General features: G+C 40.4%; 1 protein-coding gene across 1 annotated transcript in view; it reads left to right on the plus strand.

Moving 5' to 3' along the window:
* Positions 1 to 22,257, plus strand: part of LOC133572009 (cyclin-dependent kinase 17) — a 119,149-nt gene that overhangs the window by 28,007 nt on the left and 68,885 nt on the right. The gene's annotated exons all lie outside the window — the stretch shown is intronic.

Consider the following 22,257-nt stretch of genomic DNA (forward strand, 5'->3'; position numbering starts at 1 on the left):
ACTGAAACACTGCCAATGAAGCATAGGAAACACATAACATGCAAAAAAAAAGTTTTTTTTTTTTAACATTGTGTCTGTTTAATTTAGTTATTCAATAGATGAGAATATTTCAGTGTGTTTAAGTACTTCTTGAGCACATTCAACAATACCGTGATATTAATTATAACAGTGATATGACCTTTTCATATAGTTACATCCTATTTACATACCTGCCAACTACTCCGGTTTTCCCGTAATTAGTACGGTTTTCATCAACGTATTCCGGGTTACGGTTGCAGTGATAAAAAATACGGTTTTTCATTAATTAAAAAAAAATTTTTTTTTAAATGCGCGAGGCTATTTATAGCGCCGCTGCCAAGCACGAGGCACCTGTTGCCATTGTTTCCAAATGGAATCAGCTGGAGAAAAATCGCAAACGAGTCTTAAACCGAAAAGAAAACTGCAGTCATTCCGTGAAGAATATTCAAAAGCCTATCCGGGAATAATTATCCGTTCCAAAAAGGGTGAAAACTACGCGAATTGCACCTTGTGCAGACAAGATTTTTCGATCGGACACGGAGGAATTAGCGATGTAAAAGACCACGTTGGGACAAAAGAACACAAGTCTAATGCCGTTGCTAGCGATACAAGTGGAAAACTTTCAACGTTTTTCGGATTTTAGCCACAAAAAGGTAATGACACCAATGTTATCTATTGGAATTGTTTAGTACTGTTATACTGTTAAAAGTGTTTATACTATTTATGCTTTCAAGTCCAAGTTGAAGAAATCTTGTTAAATGTTGACAGCATAACTACCAAAATACAGAAGTATGTCCTTAATATTTTTGCAGTGCTATTTCTGTTGAAAAGTTAAAATGATTACATTAGAGATGTGATGTGCCACTTTTCAAGTGTATGATGGCTTAAATTAATTTTCATTAATTTTTCATATTTTGAATTCTTTTGAAAGGCTTACAAAAAAACTACATTTGAATTGTAATTCCATGCTATTGACAGGACTATTAATTTTAATGAAGTTAGCTTACCATGTTTACAGTATGATAATTGTGATAGAAATGTGAATTTTAGGCACAGAATATTTTATACAATTGAACAAGGCAGTAGATTATACAAGCGTGGACAGAAAGTTAATAATGACACAAAAAATTTTTTTTATGGAATTGTTTAGTACTGTTTTACCATTTGTTTACTGTAAAAAGTGTTTATACTGTTTATACTTTCAATTAACAAATTGAAGTCTTGTGAAAGGTTGACAGGATAACTGGCATTAACTGTCAAAATAATTTCAAACTATTGAAGTCAGCTTACAGAATAAACATGTCAATCAACCCATATGATTTTTGCTGTAATATTTTTGTTTTGAAAAGTCACTGTGACTGATAGAAAAGTGATGGTTTTAGCAACATTTTAACCTGTCCGAATGCTAATAATGATTTTGCGTCGGGGGGCAAATACCCCCCACCAGGACTTTGTCCTGGACCTACCGGGGCCTGCGGCCCCTGGACCCTGGCTACTAGGTTTTTCTGATTTCAAAAGTTGGCAGGTATGCATGATACATGTACACTGGATATTAATATAAACAATGGCAGCAAATATACTTGCATTTAAGAAGTGCCAATTAAACTAGTCTGCAATCAATGCGCAGGTTGGTTATTATAATAATATTTGGTGTTTATTGATGATGACACTGTATCGATAGTTTACTTTATGAGCACTGAATGTTCACGTCACCTAGCATCCAGTTAGACCTGCTCGTCTGGGATCTGACAAGCCAGTCGTGTTGGGTCACAGCAGCGGGCTTAGAGAGGAAGCGAGCCTGTCACTCAGGCGGCGGTTGCCATAGCAGTCGTGTTAATCAGCCGCTGATCAATCTTCTTGCTCGGGGTATTTGTGGCCAATGCGTCACGCCTTGGCCCTTGCCCCGATTCCCCTGGACTGTCTGCCAAGGCACAAGTGCATCACCACCACACACCTGTCAGGTGACGTGCCAAACTATAGTATCTAGGATCCATGATCAGGGTTTGGTGCGTAGCTCGTTTTTTTTTGGTGTAAACAACTTAAAACAATATTTAAGTGAAACATGAAAAAGTGCAAACTGCTTGCAGTTCATTCGCCAATAAAAAACAATACTCGGATTAAAAAATGCGTTCAGTATAATCACACAAAATAAATGTCAAAGAATAGTTTAGGTTTGTTTTTAAGGAAGTGCAAACAGTAACAATTTGAAACTTTGAGCCATTTTATTTTATCAATCAATCAAAGTTGACTTACCGTATTTTTCGGACTATAAGGCGCACTTTAAATCTTTTCATTTTCTCAAAAATCGACAGTGCGCCTAGTGGACGGCATAATTCTGGTTGTGCTTACCGACCTCAAAGCAATTTTATTTGGTACATGGTGTAATGATAAGTGTGACCAGTAGATGGCAGTCATAAATAAGAGATACGTGTAGACTGCAATATGATGGCGGTAAACCAGTGGTCCCCAACCTTTTTGTAGCTGCGGTCAACGCTTGAAAATTTGGGGGGATGGTATTTTTTTTATTTTATTTTTTATTTTTTTTGTCATAAAGAAATACAATCATGTGTGCTTACGGACTGTATCCCTGCAGACTGTATTGATCTATATTGATATATAATGTATATATTGTGTTTTTTATGTTGATTTAATAAATAAAAAAAATAAAAACATTTATTTTTATTTTTATTTTTTTAAATTTCTTGTGCAGCCCGGTACCGGTCCGTGGACCGATTGGTACCGGCCCGGTGGTTGGGGACCACTGCGGTAAACAACACTCTCCCACTATTATGTTAGATCTACTATGGACTGGACTCTCACTATTATGTTAGATCCACTATGGACTGGACTCTCCCACTATTATGTTAGATCCACTATGGACTGGACTCTCACAATATTATGTTTGATCCACTATGGACTGGCTTTGCACTATTATGTTAGATCCACTATGGACTGGACTCTCACACTATTATGTTAGATCCACTATGGACTGGCTTTGCACTATTATGTTAGATCCACTATGGACTGGACTCTCACACTATTATGTTAGATCCTCTATGGACTGGACTCTCACACTATTATGTTAGATCCACTATGGACTACCACCCCCCCCCCCCCCCCCCCCCTCCCTTATTATGTTAGATCCACTATAGACTGGACTCTCCCACTATTATGTTAGATCCACTATGGACTGGACTCTCACAATATTATGTTAGATCCACTATGGACTGGCTTTGCACTATTATGTTAGATCCACTATGGACTGGACTCTCACACTATTATGTTAGATCCACTATGGACTGGACTCTCACTATTATGTTAGATCCACTATGGACTGGACTTTCACAATATTATGCTAGATCCACTCGACGTCCATTGCACCGGTCGCCTTAGAGGGGGAGACCACCAGTTCCCAAAGTTCCCATTGGATCCACTTGAAGAAGTTTTTGTCGATCCAAACCCGGAAGGAACACGTGAAAAAAACCTCTACTTTGTGAGAAACTCCACCAGTTCCCATTGGATCCACTTGAAGGAGTTTTTGTTGATCCAAACTCTGAAGGACCACATGAAGAACCTCTACCAGATCGCTCATCTGCGGTCCTCTCCAAGGTTTCTCATTGTCATCCCACTGGGTTGAGTTTTTCCTTGCCCTAATGTGGGATCTGAACCGGGGATGTCGTTGTGGTTTGTGAAGTCCTTTGAGACACTTGTGATTTAGGGCTATATAAATAAACATTGATTGATTGATTGAGAGCTGATCTGATAACGGGGCAGAGCAGAAAAGAGAGACGGCAGATCAACTGGTCTAAAAAAAGGGCCTATTTAAAGGCTAGGGTGTATACATTTGTTTTAAAATGGGACTTAAATGCTTCTACTGAGTTAGCATCTTTAACTGTTACCGGTAGGGCATTCCAGAGTACTGGAGCCCGAATAAAAAACGCTCTATAGCCCGCAGACATTATTTTTGGGCTCTGGGAATCACTAATGAGCCGGAGTTCTGGCCGGGACATACGGTACAAAACAATCAGCAAGATAAGATGGAGCTAGACCGTTTAGTTTAAAACCTTAAGGTCAGTGAAAGGTCCTTATTGCCCTGGTTCTTATCTCTGATGAACTATCCTGGGCACACAGCTTTGGCGTTATCCACTTGACTCTGTCGGGAAGGCAACATGTTCCCAAACAGGAGACTATAACGCCGAAACAGGGTTTTCTAAGCGCTGACCTCTCCTTGGCACTATCGCGAGCAAAATGGTGGGCCGCAACTGTATTTGTTTACAGTAGACGTGTGACTATGCACCTAATGTGTGGGAAGTGGGTGCACCGCAGGACTGTACCTAATTTATGAAAAATGTAATGTAAGCGGATGTTTCAACAAGTTGCTCTCTGTCGTGCGGGCACAACAACCACCTCCTGCGTCTCCAAAGTCCTATCCGTCCCTGCGCACAATGCGGTCCTTTATATCAGGGCCCCCGTGATCAAGTCTGCTCCTCCACTCATGTCTTTATTGTCTCCGAACGAGAACAGAGCGCTCTTTAGAGAAGCAGGCCCGCGAATCATGCGCCAGCCGCGCTCGCTACGCGCTTCGGGGGTGACGCAGGACCTCTGGCCTCTTGAGGGCGCCGCTTTTTGCGGGGGTCACAGAGAGGTGCAGTTTTATGGGTGGCCCAGATCGCGGTAACAACATCAGCTCTCCTCTCCTCTTTGGTGTGCTGCTGCTGCTGCAGGCGGTTTTAGGCCTGGTTTCTGGCCTTGCACTTGCAGCTGCTGCAGTAAAGTGACAGCCAGCACACGGAGCATATGCCTAGCGTCATGCGCTGCGCTCGGAGCCTGTTTCTTCTATCTGTCTTTCCCTATTAGGCGCACAACACAGAAGATTTATCTTGACTCGGGGTGCTTAATTTAAGGCAGTGTTTTTCAACCTTTTCTAAGAAAACGCACATTTTTTTCATTGGAAAAAACTAGGGATGTCCGATAATGGCTTTTTGCCGATATCCGATATTCCGATATTGTCCAACTCTTTAATTGCCGATACCGATATCAACCGATATATACAGTCGTGGGATTAACACATTATTATGCCTAATTTGGACAACCAGGTATGGTGAAGATAAGGTACTTTTTTTTAAAAATTTATAAAATAAGATAAATAAATTAAAAACCTTTTCTTGAATAAAAAAGAAAGTAAAACTATATTAAAACAGTTACATAGAACTTAGTAATTAATGAAAATTAGTTAAATTAACTGTTAAAGGTTAGTACTATTAGTGGACCAGCAGCACGCACAATCATGTGTGCTTACGGACTGTATCCCTGCAGACTGTATTGATATATATTGATATATAATGTAGGAACCACAATATTAATAACAGAAAGAAACAACCCTTTTGTGTGAATGAGTGTGAATGAGTGTAAATGGGGGAGGGAGGTTTTTTGGGTTGGTGCACTAATTGTAAGTGTATCTTGTGTTTTTTATGTTGATTTAATAAAAAAAAAAAACGATACCGATAATAGAAAAACGCTGCGCTTTTCTGAGCAAACGCACATTTTTTTCATTGGAAAAAACTAGGGATGTCCGATAATGGCTTTTTGCTGATATTCCGATATTGTCCAACTCTTTAATTGCCGATACCGATATCAACCGATACCGATATCAACCGATATATACAGTCGTGGAATTAACACATTATTATGCCTAATTTGGACAACCAGGTATGGTGAAGATAAGGTACTTTTTAAAAAAAATTAATAAAATAAGATAAATTAAAAACATTTTCTTGAATAAAAAAGAAAGTAAAACTATATAAAAACAGTTACATAGAACTTAGTAATTAATGAAAATTAGTAAAATTAACTATTAAAGGTTAGTACTATTAGTGGACCAGCAGCACGCACAATCATGTGTGCTTACGGACTGTATCCCTTGCAGACTGTATTGATATATATTGATATATAATGTAGGAACCACAATATTAATAACAGAAAGAAACAACCCTTTTGTGTTAATGAGTGTGAATGAGTGTAAATGGGGGAGGGAGGTTTTTTGGGTTGGTGCACTAATTGTAAGTGTATCTTGTGTTTTTTATGTTGATTTAATAAAAAAAAAAAAACGATACCGATAATAAAAAAACCGAATACCGATAATTTCCGATATTACATTTTAACGCATTTATCGGCCGATATTATCGGACATCTCTAGAAAAAACACAACAAGCCGAAATCATTGAAAAATGAAACTCAGTAGCCGATATTGACAATAAAAAGTCGTTCTCGCAATTGTTGGATACGACTTTAAACCATAATCCAGTGTTTTTCAACCACTTACTAGTGTGCCTTGGGAGATGATCTAATTTCACCTATTTTGGTTAAAAATATTTTTTGCAAACCAGTAATTATAGTCTGCAAATGATGTGTTGTTGTTGTGTGTCGGTGCTGTCTAGAGCTCGGCAGAGTAACCGTGTAATACTCTTCCATAACAGTAGGTGGCAGCCGTTAGCTGCCGTATTTTTCGGACTATAAGTCGCAGTTTTTTTCATAGTTTGGCCGGGGGTGCGACTTATAGTCAGGAGCGACTTATGTGTGAAATTATTAACACATTAGCGTAAAATATAAAATAATATTATTTATCTCATTCACGTAAGAGACTAGACGTATAAGATTTCATGGGATTTAGCGATTAGGAGTGACAGATTGTTTGGTAAACGTATAGCACATACCTGCCAACTACTCCGGTTTTCTCGTAATTCGTACGGTTTTCATCAACCTATTCCGGGTTACGGTTGCAGTGATAAAAAATACGGTTTTTCATTAATTAAAAAAAAAAAAAGGGTGAAAACTACGCGAATTGCACCTTGTGCAGACAAGATTTTTCGATCGGACACGGAGGAATTAGCGATGTAAAAGACCACGTTGGGACAAAAAAACACAAGTCTATTGCCGTTGCTAGCGATACAAGTGGAAAACTTTCAACGTTTTTCGTCGCCCAAACAGATTCTTTGGATGTGATAAATGCCGAAGTTTTATTTACGGAGGCAATAATTGAGCATGGATTTCCAATCGCACTGGCTGATCACATGGGACAGTTAAATGTTTGTAATGCAACCTTTAAAAATCATTACGCGGTGATCGCGGTCCCAAAAATAAACTTTTCTTGCATGATAATGTCCAGAAAAATTCGCTTTATATTACTATAGAGTCCTTTTAACGAATGAGTTTGATGGTTTATCACAAACCTTAAATGAAAGAAGTCCTTTGTTCTCCTGCACCATGCGCTTTGACCTTGCTTCGTGTTTGGTGCGCAATCCTGTCGGCTGTATTTCACAGCACGACATACTGTTAAAAGTGTTTATACTATTTATGCTTTCAAGTCCAAGTTGAAGAAATCTTGTTAAATGTTGACAGCATAACTACCAAAATACAGAAGTATGTCCTTAATATTTTTGCAGTGCTATTTCTGTTGAAAAGTTCAAATGATTACATTAGAGATGTGATGTGCCACTTTTCAAGTGTCTGATGGCTTAAATTAATTTTCATTAATTTTTCATATTTTGAATTCTTTTGAAAGGCTTACAAAAAAACTACATTTGAATTGTAATTCCATGCTATTGACAGGACTATTAATTTTAATGAAGTTAGCTTACCATGTTTACAGTATGATAATTGTGATAGAAATGTGAATTTTAGGCACAGAATATTTTTTACAATTGAACAAGGCAGTAGATTATACAAGCTTGGACAGAAAGTTAATAATGACACCAATTTTTTTTTTAATGGAATTGTTTAGTACTATTTTACCATTTGTTTACTGTAAAAAGTGTTTATACTGTTTATACTTTCAATTAACAAATTGAAGTCTTGTGAAAGGTTGACAGGATAACTGGCATTAACTGTCAAAATAATTTCAAACTATTGAAGTTAGCTTACAGAATAAACATGCCAATGAACCCATATGATTTTTGCTGTAATATTTTCGTTTTGAAAAGTCACTGTGACTGATAGAAAAGTGATGGTTTTAGCAACATTTTAACCTGTCTAAATGCTAATAATCATTTTGCGTCGGGGGGCGAAGCCCTGAACCCTCCACCAGGACTTTGTCCTGGACCTACCGGGGCCTGTGGCCCCTGGACCCTGGCTACTAGGTTTTTCTGATTTCAAAAGTTGGCAGGTATGATAGCATGTTCTATATGTTATAGTTATTTGAATGACTCTTACCATAATATGTTACGTTAACATACCAGTTGGTTATTTATGCCTCATATAACGTACACTTATTCAGCCTGTTGTTCACTATTCTTTATTTATTTTAAATTGCCTTTCAAATGTCTATTCTTGGTGTTGGCTTTTATCAAATACATTTCCCCAAAAAATTTGACTTATACTCCAGTGCGACTTATATGTTTTTTTTCCTTCTTTATTATGCATTTTCGGCCGGAGCGACTTATACTCCGAAAAATACGGTAATTGCTTTGTAGATGTCGGAAATGGCGTTAGGCAGCGTGCAGGTAAAAAGGTGTCTAATGCTTAAACCAAAAATAAACAAAAGGTGAACGCCCCTAAGAAAAGGCATTGAAGCTTAGGGATGGCTGTGCAGAACAAAACTAAAACTGAACTGGCTACAAAGTAAACAAAAACAGAATGCTGGACGACAGCAAAGACTTACTGTGGAGCAAAGACGGCGTCCACAATGTACATCCGAACATGACATGACAATCAACAGTGTCCCCACAGAGAAGGATAAAAACAACTGAAATATTCTTGATTGCTAAAACAAAAGTAGATGCGGGAAATATCGCTCAAAGGAAGGGGCGGTATAGCTCGGCGGTATAGCTCGGTTGGTAGAGTGGCCGTACCGGCAACTTGAGGGTTCCAGGTTCGATCCCAGCTTCTGCCAGCCTAGTCACTGCCGTTGTGTCCTTGGGCAAGACACTTTACCCACCTGCTCCCAGTGCCACCCACATTGGTTTAAATGTAACTTAGGTATTGGGTTTCACTATGTAAAGCGCTTTGAGTCACTAGAGAAAAGCGCTATATAAATATAATTCACTTCACTTCACATGGAACTGCTACAGGAAAATACCTAAAAAAAGAGAAAAAGCCACCAAAATAGGAGCGCAAGACAAGAACTACTACACTACACACAGGAAAACAGCAAAAAACTCAAAATAAGTCATGGCGTGATGTGACGGTACACCTACTTTGAGACAAGAGCTATAGTGATGCATGCTTGGTTATGGTTTAAAGTCATATCTAACAAATGCGACAACGACTTTTTACTGTCAACTGAGTTTCGTTTTTTAATGATTTCTGCTGGTGGTGTGCCTCCGGATTTTTTCAACGAAAAAAATGTGCCTTGGCTCAAAAAGGCTGAAAAACACTGCCATAACCAAGCATGCATGACTATAGCTCTTGTCTCAAAGTAGGTGTACTGTCACCACCTGTCACATCACACCATGACTTATTTCGAGTTTTTTGGTGTTTTCCTGTGTGTAGTGTTTTACTTCTTGTCTTGCGCTCCTATTTTGGTGGCTTTTCCTGTTTTGTTGGCATTTTCCTGTAGCAGTTTCACGTCTTCCTTGAACGCTATTTCCCCGCACCTAATTTGCAATCAAGACTTTTTAAGTTGTGCGGACGCTAGAGATGCGCGGATAGGCAATTTATTTCATCCGCAACCGCGGCAGAAAGTCGTCAACCATCCGCCATCCACCCGATGTAACGTTTGATCAGAACTGCATCCGCCCGCGATCCGCCCGTTGTTATATATCTAATATTAATTAAAAAAAAAAAAAAAGGGTGAAAACTACGCGAATTGCACCTTGTGCAGACAAGATTTTTCGATCGGACACGGAGGAATTAGCGATGTAAAAGACCACGTTGGGACAAAAAAACACAAGTCTAATGCCGTTGCTAGCGATACAAGTGGAAAACTTTCAACGTTTTTCGTCGCCCAAACAGATTCTTTGGATGTGATAAATGCCGAAGTTTTATTTACGGAGGCAATAATTGAGCATGGACTTCCAATCGCACTGGCTGATCACATGGGACAGTTAATAATGTAATGCAACCTTTAAAAATCATTACGCGGTGATCGCGATCCCAAAAATAAACTTTTCTTGCATGATAATGTCCAGAAAAATTCGCTTTATATTACTATAGAGTCCTTTTAACGAATGAGTTTGATGGTTTATCACAAACCTTAAATGAAAGAAGTCCTTTGTTCTCCTGCAGCATGGCCTTGCTTTGTGTTTGGTGCGCCATCCTGTCGGCTGTATTTCACAGCACGACATACTGTTAAAAGTGTTTATACTATTTATACTTTCAATTAACAAATTGAAGTCTTGTGAAAGGTTGACAGGATAACTGGCATTAACTGTCAAAATAATTTCAAACTATTGAAGTTAGCTTACAGAATAAACATGTCAATCAACCCATATGATTTTTGCTGTAATATTTTTGTTTTGAAAAGTCACTGTGACTGATAGAAAAGTGATGGTTTTAGCAACATTTTAACCTGTCTGAATGCTAATAATCATTTTGCGAGCAAGCAGGTAAGCTACGCGGGCGGAGCGCGCGGAGTGACCCATGTTACGAGCCCCCCGCCACGGGGGTGGCGGGCTGCGCGTGACGCCGGCCGCGGCGAAAGCGGACGAGGCGGGGTGTCGGTGCGGTGGGCGCGGTAGTGACCCTGGACGTGCGTCGGGCCCTTCTCGCGGATCGCCTCAGCTACGGCTCCCGGTGGGGCCCTCTCGGGGGAAGGAGCCTCGGTCCCGGACCCCGGCGAGGCGTCCCTCCGCTCCGTAAAAGTGTCCATCTCTTTTTTTTTTTTCTTCTGTTGTGGCATATGCTGCAGGTGCCTGCTCGTTTTTCGTATGTGGGTAACAACATTTAACTATGTATATATATTTCCCAATTGGTTTAACTGCCACCCGCAAAAAAAAATAAAATAAAAAAAATATCTAATTAATCCGCCCGACCCGACCCGCGAGCGGATAAAATCTTATTTTTTTAAATTTCATCCGCCCGATGCGCGGATAATCCGCGGACTCCGCGGTTGTGTCCGCAAACCGCGCATCTCTAGCGGACGCTATCCTTCTTTGTGGGGACATTGTTTGATTGTCATGTACGGATGTACTTGTGGGGCGGTATAGCTCGGTTGGTAGAGTGGCCGTACCAGCAACTTGAGGGTTTCAGGTTCGATCCCGGCTTCCGCCATCCTAGTCACTGCCGTTGTGTCCTTGGGCAAGACACTTTACCCACCTGCTATTGGGTTTCACTATGTAAAAGCGCTTTGAGTCACTAGAGAAAAGCTCTATATAAATATACTTCACTACTTTGTGGATGCCGTCTGCTCCACACGCTGTAAGTCTTTGCTGTCGTCCAGCATTCTGTTTTTGTTTACTTTGCAGCCAGTTTAGTTTTAGTTTTGTTTTGCATAGCCATCCCTAAGCGTCAATGCCTTTTCTTAGCGGCACTCGCCTTTTGTCTATTTTTGGTTTAAGCGTTATAGGGATGTCCCGATTCGATACTTGGATCGGATCGGCTGCCGATATTTGCCAAAAATTGCGTATCGGCAAGGCATGGGAAAATGCAGATCCAGAACCAGTTTAAAAAAAACTCCGGTCCGTGTTTTCCAACGCACCGATTTAAATAATACATTCCACTTTTCTGCTGCTCCGTAATTTCCGTTCCGCATTTTCCAGCACACCTTCAACACATCCACAGGTCTGTGAATTCTCACGCAGTTGCTTTTAGCTGCTGGCATTACACGACAGGCTCTTCTCACTCTTTCCTGTGTCTCCCTCTCACAGACAGCAAGTGCACCTTCTTACACACGTCACATACTGTCACGTCATACGTCACATACGTATACGCCCTCCCCAAGCAGAGAGGTAGCAGCATGGCTAACGTTAGCTGTGATGCTAGCGCAGCCGTGCGAGCAACGCTCCCTCTAAGGTGCTCGCCTGTGCAATTGCGCACTGTTTAAGCGTCCTCTGCGCATAGCAAATCTATGCCACGCACAAAATCAAATAAGAAAATAAGGGCATAACAATTTTCGACACACGGACACGACAGAGACAACAGTTTTCGTCATCATTGTTCAAATATTGTGACGTCTGTCGAGACGCTTATCTCCATTCGGTGCCACACGTCCACACCATCAAAATGCCGAGGCAAAAATTTCCACATCAACACCGTATGAAAAAATTAGTGATCTTTTTAGTTGTGATTTCCTTCTCTGCATGAAAGTTTAAAAGTAGCATATATTAATGCAGTATGAAGAAGAATGTTTTAATGTAGACATGCAAGCCTTGAAAGAACATTTTGAAAATCAAGACTACATTTCCTGCAAATGGGTGCATTTCTACCCTATATTTTAACTTTAGATTTATTCTCATATCAAACTCTTTTGGCTGTCTTTTTGACACTTACATCCGGCGCCCCCCTCCACACCCTGGATTATAGATAATGTAAATAATTCAATGTGATTATCTTGTGTGATGACTGTATTATGATGATAGTATATATCTGATAGTATATATCTGTATCATGAACCAATTTAAGAGGACCCCGACTTAAACAAGTTGAAAAACTTATTCGGGTGTTACCATTTAGTGGTCAATTGTACGGAATATGTACTTAACTGTGCAACCTACTAATAAAAGTCTCAATCAATCAATCAAAACACATAGAATCATCATACTGCTGTGATTATATGCATCAAGTGTTCATTCAAGGCTAAGGCAAAATATCGAGATATATATTGTGTATCGCAATATGGCCTTAAAATAACGCAATATTAAAAAAAGGCCATATCGCCCAGCCCTAGTTCAATGATGCCATTTCTGTTTGTCATGTATAATTTTGTCTATTTTGTGTTTATCCTTGAATAAACAGGTCAGTTTCTTGTTACCAACCATTGTGTATTATTCAAACTCCCCTAATTCAGCTGGCTAGTTGTTATCAAGAGTACTAAAACCCTTTTCAACATGATTCTGACAACTAAGTAGGCTAAATAACTTTAAACTTTAATACATGCTCGGATAGGCCAGTATCGGTATCGGTCAGTATCGGCATCGGATCGGAAATGCAAAAACAATATCGGTATCGGATCGGAAGTGCAAAAACCTGGATCGGGACATCCCTAAAGCGTTAGATACCTTTTTACTTACACGCTGCCTCCTGCATTTTGTGATCACGGCAAACCATGTTCCGGACATCTACAAAGAAATTAGCTACCTGCTGCCACCTACTGATATGGAAGGGTATTACACTGTTACTCTGCCGAGCTCGAGACAACGGCACATTTGCGGATTATTATTACTTGATTGCGAAAAATATTTTTAACCCAATTAGGTGAAATTACATTAGCACACTGGTGTGCCGCGCAGTGACGTGCGGTGAGGTTGATGGCTGGTGAGGCACTGACTTCATCACAGTCAGATTTACAAACATATGAACCCTAAAGAGTATCTTATTCACCATTTGATTGGCAGCAGTTAACGGGTTATGTTCAAAAGCTCATACCAGCATTCTTCCCTGCTTGGCACTCAGCATCAAGGGTTGGAATTGGGGGTTGAATCACCAAAAATTATTCCCGGGCGCGGCGCCGCTGCTGCCCACTGCTCCCCTCACCTTCCAGGGGGTGATCAAGGGGATGGGTCAAATGCAGAGGACACATTTCACCACACCTAGTGTGTGTGTGACAATCATTGGTACTTTAACTTAACTTTAACTTTACACATACAAACTGTATCACACAAAAAAGCACATTTAATAAAAAAACGTTATTATGGTCTTACCTTTACTTATAAATGCACCGCTGTTGTGCTGCATTAATGCACCCCCTGATGGGAGTGTTATATCAACTAAAGCCCTCACTTCAACTTTCCACGTGCAAGATTGAATCTATTTAAAAAAGTGTAACCGAGGGTTTATAAATGTCGCCTATACTGTATGAAACTACAAAATAACAAACACGGAGGCTCCAGTTTACACGAGGACCACTTTATTTACCTTCTTTCAAAAACTTCCACTCCAACGTGTCAAAATTCCGCTCTTAGCGCCTTCAAAATAAGAGCTCAAGGCATATACTGTATAACAGCGCATAACAGGAACTTAACATCACAAAGAGGAAAGCCCATAAAAATAGGTTACAAAAGTTATTTAATAAGAAGCCAAAAAGTGCAAAAACAATAATGTTCGTGTTGGAGGAGTTGTGAATTAGGTACACCTGCAGTCTGCAGGCGTACCTAATGTTGTGGCCCTGCAGTCATTCACAACTCCTCCAACACGAACATTATTGTTTTTGCAGTTTTTGGCTTCTTATGAAATAACTTTTTTAAATAGATTCAATCTTGCACGTGGAAAGTTTAAGTGTGGGCTTTAGTTGATATAACACTCCCGTCAGGGGTTGCCGTGCATTCTACGGCGGGGGGTGCAGGAGGCGAGCCTCAGCCAGTGCGTCTTTTGCAGCCGTTTTATGATCGCTCAGCACAAGAAATACGTTACACACATACAGTTGTTGACAAAATACACTGTACATTATATACCTCAGCTAACTAAACTATGGAAATGTATAATATAATTCATACAGCAATACGGTCTCACTGCACAGCAGACCAGCAGTTAGCCGAGTCCGTCCATGTTGAGGCACTGAGTGACGTGCCTCGACTGGCTGCTGTTCACCGCACCGTCTCTTCTCAGTATTTGAACGGCAAATGTGAAAATTCAGCGATTTTGAATAAAAATAATCTAAAACTGGTGAAGTTAAATGGAAAATAACTTTTAGTATAATCACTGGATACATTTAACAATTTAATATATATTTTTTTCTTTTTACATTTTTTTTCTTTGAGGCCCCGCCTCACCTGCCTCTAGTGACTGCACGTCACTGGTGCCACGGCACAGTGGTTGAAAAACACTGGTTTAGAGAATACAATACGGATGTAGTCGCAGTGTAGCGGGGGCGGGGAGGTGGAAAATCAGTATGCATTCAGCCGTCTGCTCCCCTGCATTTTAAAAATGGACCCAAAAAAAAGCAAGGTTGCTATGGTGACAAATCCCGAATCTTTGCATGCTGGGACCCACTTCGCCCTGTGCCCACCTCTGGCTGAGACCCAGTGGCTTTGGGGCTCAGATCGCAGACCCGGCCTACTTAGCAAGGATCAGGCATCATGTCCAAAGCTCCAAACTCGATCCCAGAGCAGGAACGTAGGCCAACGGACTCTGGTGGCTCAGTAGATGACGTTGATTTGGTTTTTGCAGATTGAAAAGTCCCTCATGTTCGATTTATGGGATTGCGTATGCCTGATAAACGTGACGAGAAGTGGCAGTTGCAGCCAGTTTGTCAGCAGATAATCCCGATATAGCAGCTTATCGCGCATATTGTTAACACATTTGGTGTTCTGGTCGTCCAGAATGTGACGAGAATTAAGGCTGCTGTCAAAGATGGCGTCATATTAAATCTCTGCAAAATGGGGCAGTTTGCAAAGTTGTTTCTTTTTGGCGTTAATGCAACAGATGAACACACACAAAAAAAAAGAAAAGTTATGCCACTACTTTCAAGCGTCACGCACGTCGTGTGGTTGCCCAAGTGACAGACTGCGTGCATGTGCTGAAGCCGATGTGTCGCCGGGCGTAACCGGCTGACGTGCAGCTGTTATGACAGTCGAGTTGACATTTCGCTGCGCCTCAGGCCCGGGAATAATTAGAAGGTTTGATAGCCTAAAAACACAGTGGGCACGTTAGAAAGAATGTTTAAAAAAAAGAAAGAAAAAGAAAACATGGCTCGACTGTGTAACAACAACACGTAGTTCACTCATCTGGAAGTGTGAGTCTATAAAGTGCAAACGGTGCAGAGGAAAAGCAACATGGACTATTCCAGCTGATTTGATTGTTGTAATTAACCAATTAATCTACAATAGTACCTCAATTTATGAGCATAATTAGTTTTAGATCAAAGTTTCCCATTGAAATGAATTGAAATCTATTTAAACCGCACAATTTTTAACATGTAACATCCCCTGTGGCATACTTGCCAACCCTCCCGGATTTTCCGGGAGACTCCCGAAATTCAGCGCCTCTCCCGAAAACCTCCCGGGACAAATTTTCTCCCGAAAATCTCCCGAAATTCAGGCGGAGCTGGAGGCCACGCCCCCTCCAGCTCCATGCGGACCTGAGTGACGTGTTGACAGCCTGTTCACACGTCCGCTTTCCCACCATATAAACAGCTAATGATGGAGGGCGAGTTCTTGGTTTCTTATGTGTGTTTATTGTTAGGCAGTTTCATTAACGTCCTCCCAGCGCAGTAACAACACACAACATCAGCAGTCAAGTTTTCGTCCCCCGTAAAGCAGTTCGTCTGCCGTAAACAGCAATGTTGTGACACTTTTAAACAGGACAATACTGCCATCTACTGTACATGCATATGTGACCCACCCATAATGTGTCACATTTTTGTGTTGATTTATTTATTTTATTTTGTGGTTTGAATTCGTTTTTGGAGCTGTCATTACACATTTATCAGTATTCACATTGGCAGTAGGGCGTTTCTTCCCAATTGAATGCTATCACCTGCAGACCGGAAGTGTCTTGTCATTCTGATGAGCGCGACCAGTCTGTGAACAATTGAAACGTCCTATGTGCTTTTTCCTCCTGTATAACAGGCTAGTTTTGGTGAATCAACTCACTGAATAATATCCATGTGATCTTTATAAGTTTAAGTACACATTCTGATGGTGGAGCATAACTCTAAAGTGTTTGTGAGTTGTAGTTTGTATTTGTGAATGAATCCAGTGCACAGCTGCAGTAATCAATACAAAAAGGCGACGTGAGTGCGCAATGTTTATATAGGAACTTCTGATCCTAATTCAGACTCCCAAATTAGAGCTCCTGTTTTCTTATTGATTTTATAATGTATATTTGTATAATGTGTGTGTTCTGAAATAGTGACAGAGAATAGAACAAGGATGGACAATTCAACCCTTAACTCAATAATGAGTAGATGAGTGTTATGTGTGTGTATGTGTAAATAAATGAACACTGAAATTCAAGTATTTCTTTTATTTATTTATATATATATATATATATATATATATATAATAAAAAAAAAAAAATATATAGCTAGAATTCACTGAAAGTCAAGTATTTCTTATATATATATATATCTTAACCACGCCCCACCCCCCGACCACACCCCCCACCCCCCACCTCCCGAAATCGGAGGTCTCAAGGTTGGCAAGTATGCCCTATGGAAAGAAAAACAAACGTTCCGATTAGAGATGTCCGATAATGGCTTTTTTGCCGATATTCCGATATTGTCCAACTCTTAAATACCGATTCCGATATCAACCGATGCCGATATATACAGTCGTGGAATTAACACATTATGTTGCCTAATTTTGTTGTGATGTTCCGCTGGATGCATTAAACCAGTGTTTTTCAACCACTGTGCCAGATACAGTCTGGTGTGCCGTGGGAGATGATCTAATTTCACCTATTTGGGTAAAAAATATTTTTTGCAAACCACTAATTATAATCCGCAAATAATGTGCCGTTGTTGAGTGTCTGTGCTGTCTGGAGATCGGCAGACTTACCACGTTATACTCTTCCATATCAGTAGGTGGCAGCCGGTAGCTAATTGCTTTGTAGATGTCGGAAACAGCGGGAGGCAGTGTGCAGGTAAAAAGGTGTCTATTGCTTAAACCAAAAATAAACAAAAGGTGAGTGCCGCTAAGAAAAGGCATTGAAGCGTAGGGAAAGCTATGCAGAACGAAACTAAAACTCAACTGGCTACAAAGTAAACAAAAACAGAATGCTGGACGACAGCAAAGACTTACTGTGGCGCAAAGACAGCGTCCACAAAGTACATCGGAACATGACATGACAATGTCCCCACAAAGAAGGATAAAAACAACTGAAATATTCTTGATTGCTAAAACAAAGCAGGTGTGGGGAATAGCGGTCAAGGAAGACATGAAACTGCTGCAGGAAAATACCAACTAAAGAGGAAAAGCCACCAAAATAGGAGCGCAAGACAAGAACTAAAACACTACACACAGGAAAACAGCAAAAAAACCTCAAAATAAGTCACGGCGTGATGTGACAGGTGGTGACAGTACACCTACTTTGAGACAAGAGCTATAGTGATGCATGCTTGGTTATGGTTTAAAGTCCTATCCAACAATTGCGACAATGACTTTTAATTGTCAATATCGGTTGCTGAGTTACATTTTTTAATGATTTCTACTGGTGGTGTGCCTCCGCATTTTTTCAATGAAAAAAATGTGCCTTGGCTCAAAAAAGGTTGAAAAACACTGCATCAAACAATGTAACAAGGTTTTCCAAAATAAATCAACTCAAGTTATGGAAAAAAAATGCCAACATGGCACTGCCATATTTTTATTATTGAAGTCACAAAGTGCATTATTTTTTTTAACATGCCTCAAAACAGCAGCTTGGAATTTGCGACATGCTCTCCCTGAGAGAGCATGAGGAGGTTGAGGTGGGCGGGGTTGGAGGGGTAGGGGTTAGCGGGGGGTGTATATTGTAGCGTCCCGGAAGAGTTAGTGCTGCAAGGAGTTCTGGGTATTTGTTCTGTTGTGTTTATGTTGTGTTACGGTGCGGATGTTCTCCCGAAATATGTTTGTCATTCTTGTTTGGTGTGGGTTCACAGTGTGGCGCATATTTGTAACAGTGTTAAAGTTGTTTATACGGCCACCCTCAGTGTGACCTGTATGGCTGTTGATCAAGTATGCCTTGCATTCACTCGTGTGTGTGTGTAAAAGTCGCATATATTATGTGACTGAGCCGGCACGCTGTTTGTATGGAGGAAAAGCGGACGTGATGACAGGTTGTAGAGGACACTAAAGGCAGTGCCTTTAAGGCACGCCCCCAATATTGTTGTCCGGGTGGAAATCGGGAGAAAGGTTGCCCCGGGAGATTTACGGGAGGGGCACTGAAATTCGGGAGTCTCGCGGGAAAATCGGGAGGTTGAGACCGACACCGATAATTTCCGATATTACTTTTTAAAGCATTTATCGACACCCCCCCCCTCAAGGTTGGCAAGTATGCTCTAGTGTACTCTGGACTGAAGCTGTGTGCCTTCATTGTTTTTGTAGCTGTTGTTTTGAGGCATGTTTAAAAAAAATTAAAAAAAATAATGCACTTTGTGAAAGTCAAAATATAGTATTTTTAGTTGTAGTGGGTATCAGGATTATCTCAGGGAGAGCATGTCCCAAATTCCAAGCTGCTGTTTTGAGGCATTTAAAAAAATAATGCACTTTGTGACTTCAATAATAAATATGGCAGTGCCATGTTGGCACTTTTTTCCATAACTGGAGTTGAAGTTGTTCTCTTATTTTGGAAAACCTTGTTTTTGATTGATTGATTGAAACTTGTATTAGTAGATTGCACAGTACAGTACATATTCTGTACAATTGACCACTAAATGGTAACACCCGAATGAGTTTTTCAACTTGTTTAAGTCAGGGTCCACGTTAATCCATTCATGGTAAAGTTACATTGTTTAATGCATCCAGCGGGACATCACAACAAAATTAGGCATAATAATGTGTTAATTCCACGACTGTATATATCGGTATCGGTTGATATCTGAATCGGTAATTAAGAGTTGGACAATATCGGATATCGGCAAAAAAGCCATTATTGGACATCTCTAATATAAAGTCAACTAGTTTGTCCACTCAACTGCTACTTTAAATCCCCATTCTGAGAGCGGCACTTTCCATATTTGAGCATTATCTTGTTTGACAGCTTGCCTTCCCTTCACTGATCGCCCGTAGCGGTCATCTGTCATTTTGTTCACCCACCTTTTGGACAAGCACGATGTTTGGCTGAAATAAATCAAGTCATGGAGGACACGTACAATCGCTGCAGCTCTTAATAACTTAGTCGAGGTGTCTGCACGGAACCTTCAAGTAACAAAGTAACGAGTGAATCACTTTCTTTGTGCGCGTATGTGTGTGTGTAGCTGTTGAGCTCCAATACAAAAGTCCCAAAAAACTAAAGGGGAATGTTATTCTGAGGTTACCGTAGCAACAGGAGCTGCAGTTGAATCCGCTTGCACTTTCTTGCGGTGTGTGTGGCGGCTCCTCGTGAGCGGTTGCAATAAAATCACCGCTTGTCTCCACGGATGATTTGATCCCCGAATGTTTGGTGTCAGGTATGTGTGTGTGATGTTTGGAAGGTGTTTCTATGTCAGCTGTTGCTCATCAGCGCTGCATGTACGGATCTGTTGTTGTGGTGAATCTCAACAGGCTGCTTTTTTTCCCAGCCAAACGTCCCCAAGTGTCCTCTCTCCATTTTAAACCCCCTCCTGACCGCCATTGCTCGAATGCGAGCCTGGGGGACCATCTCCATTCAGCAGAACCCGGTTCAAAAAGTAGCTTCTACGGCCCCGGCCCTCTCTCCAAACTCTTACCCGGAGAATCTCTCACTGACTCACCATGTTTTCTCAGCAGGGGAATGTCTAGTAATACGCCTGAACTGGCGAGCGTCATTGTTCACCAGTCAATCATCCATGGATGACTTTTTTCACTCTTAGACTGAGACTTAGACAAACTTTATTGATCCACAAGGGAAATTGTTCCACACAGTAGCTCAGTTACAAAGGATGGATATTTTATTGAAGTCATTACTTTTTATCCTTTTATGCAAGATTTTATTTAGTTATATTTATTTACTATATATATATATATATATATATATATATATATATATATATATATATACACATATACAGTGTGTGTATGTGTGTATATATATATATATATATATATATATATATATATACATATATATATATATATATGTATATATATATATACTGTATTTTTCTGACTATTAAGTCGCAGTTTTTTTCATAGTTGGCCGGGGGTGCGACTTATACTCATACTTGCCAACCTTGAGACCTCCAATTTCGGGAGGTGGGGGTGGGGGCGGGGGGCGTGGTTGGGGCGGGGGCGTGGTTGGGGGAGTGATTAAAAGGGGAGGAGTATATTTACAACTAGAACTCACCAAGTCAAGTATTTCATTCATATATATATATATATATATATATATATATGTATATATATGTATATATATATATAAAAGAAATAATTGACTTTCAGTGAATTCTAGCTATAATATATATATATATATATATATATATACATATATATATATCTTGAATTTCAGTGTTCATTTATTTACACACGTTCATTATATACACACACATAACACTCATCTACTCATTGTTGAAATTAAGGGTTGAATTGTCCATCCTTGTTCTATTCTCTGTCACTATCTTTCTAACCATGCTGAACACCCTCTCTGATGATGCATTGCTGTGTGGCACGCACAAAAGTGCTTTCATCAAATGCACTAGATGGCAGTATTGTCCTGTTTAAGAGTGTCACAACATTGCTGTTTATGGCAGACGGACTGCTTTACTGTAGACGTTCTTTATATTGTGGGAAAGCGGACTCAGGTCCGCATGGAGCTGGAGGGGGCGTGGCCTCCAGCTCCGCCTGAATTTCGGGAGATTTTCGGGAGAAAATTTGTCCCGGGAGTTTTTCGGGAGAGGCGCTGAATTTCGGGAGTCTCCCGGAAAATCCGGGAGGGTTGGCAAGTATGCTTATACTCAGGAGCGACTTATGTGTGAAATTATTAACACATTACCTGGGGCCTCACCTGCCATCATGGAAAGAAAAAAAAATGTAAAAAGAAAACAAATTAATTAAAATGTTAAATGTATCTAGTGATTATACTATAAAGTTATTTTCCATTTAACTTCACCAGTTTTAGATTATTTTTATTCAAAATCGCTGAATTTTCACATTTGCCGTTCAAATACTGAGAAGAGACGGTGCGGTGATCAGCAGCCAGTTGAGGCACGCCACTCAGTGCCTCAACATGGATTGCGGACTCTGCTAACTGCTGGCCTGCTGTGCAGTGAGACCGTATTGCTATATGAACTATATTATACATTTCCATAGTTTAGTTAGCTGAGGTATATAATGTACAGTGTATTTTGTCAACAACTGTATGTGTGTAAAGTATTTCTTGTGCTGAGCGATCATAAAACTGCCGCGAAGACGCACTTTGTGAGGCTCGCAGTAATCCCGCCTCCTGGTGCTGGTTAATGCACCCCCGCCGCAGAATGCAACCCCCGACGGGAGCGCCACACCAACCAAAGCCCACACCCAAACCCTCCACGTGCAAGACCGAATCCACCCAAAAAAA

Source organism: Nerophis lumbriciformis, linkage group LG29 (genome assembly GCF_033978685.3).
Source record: "Nerophis lumbriciformis linkage group LG29, RoL_Nlum_v2.1, whole genome shotgun sequence".
Classification (NCBI taxonomy): domain Eukaryota; kingdom Metazoa; phylum Chordata; class Actinopteri; order Syngnathiformes; family Syngnathidae; genus Nerophis; species Nerophis lumbriciformis.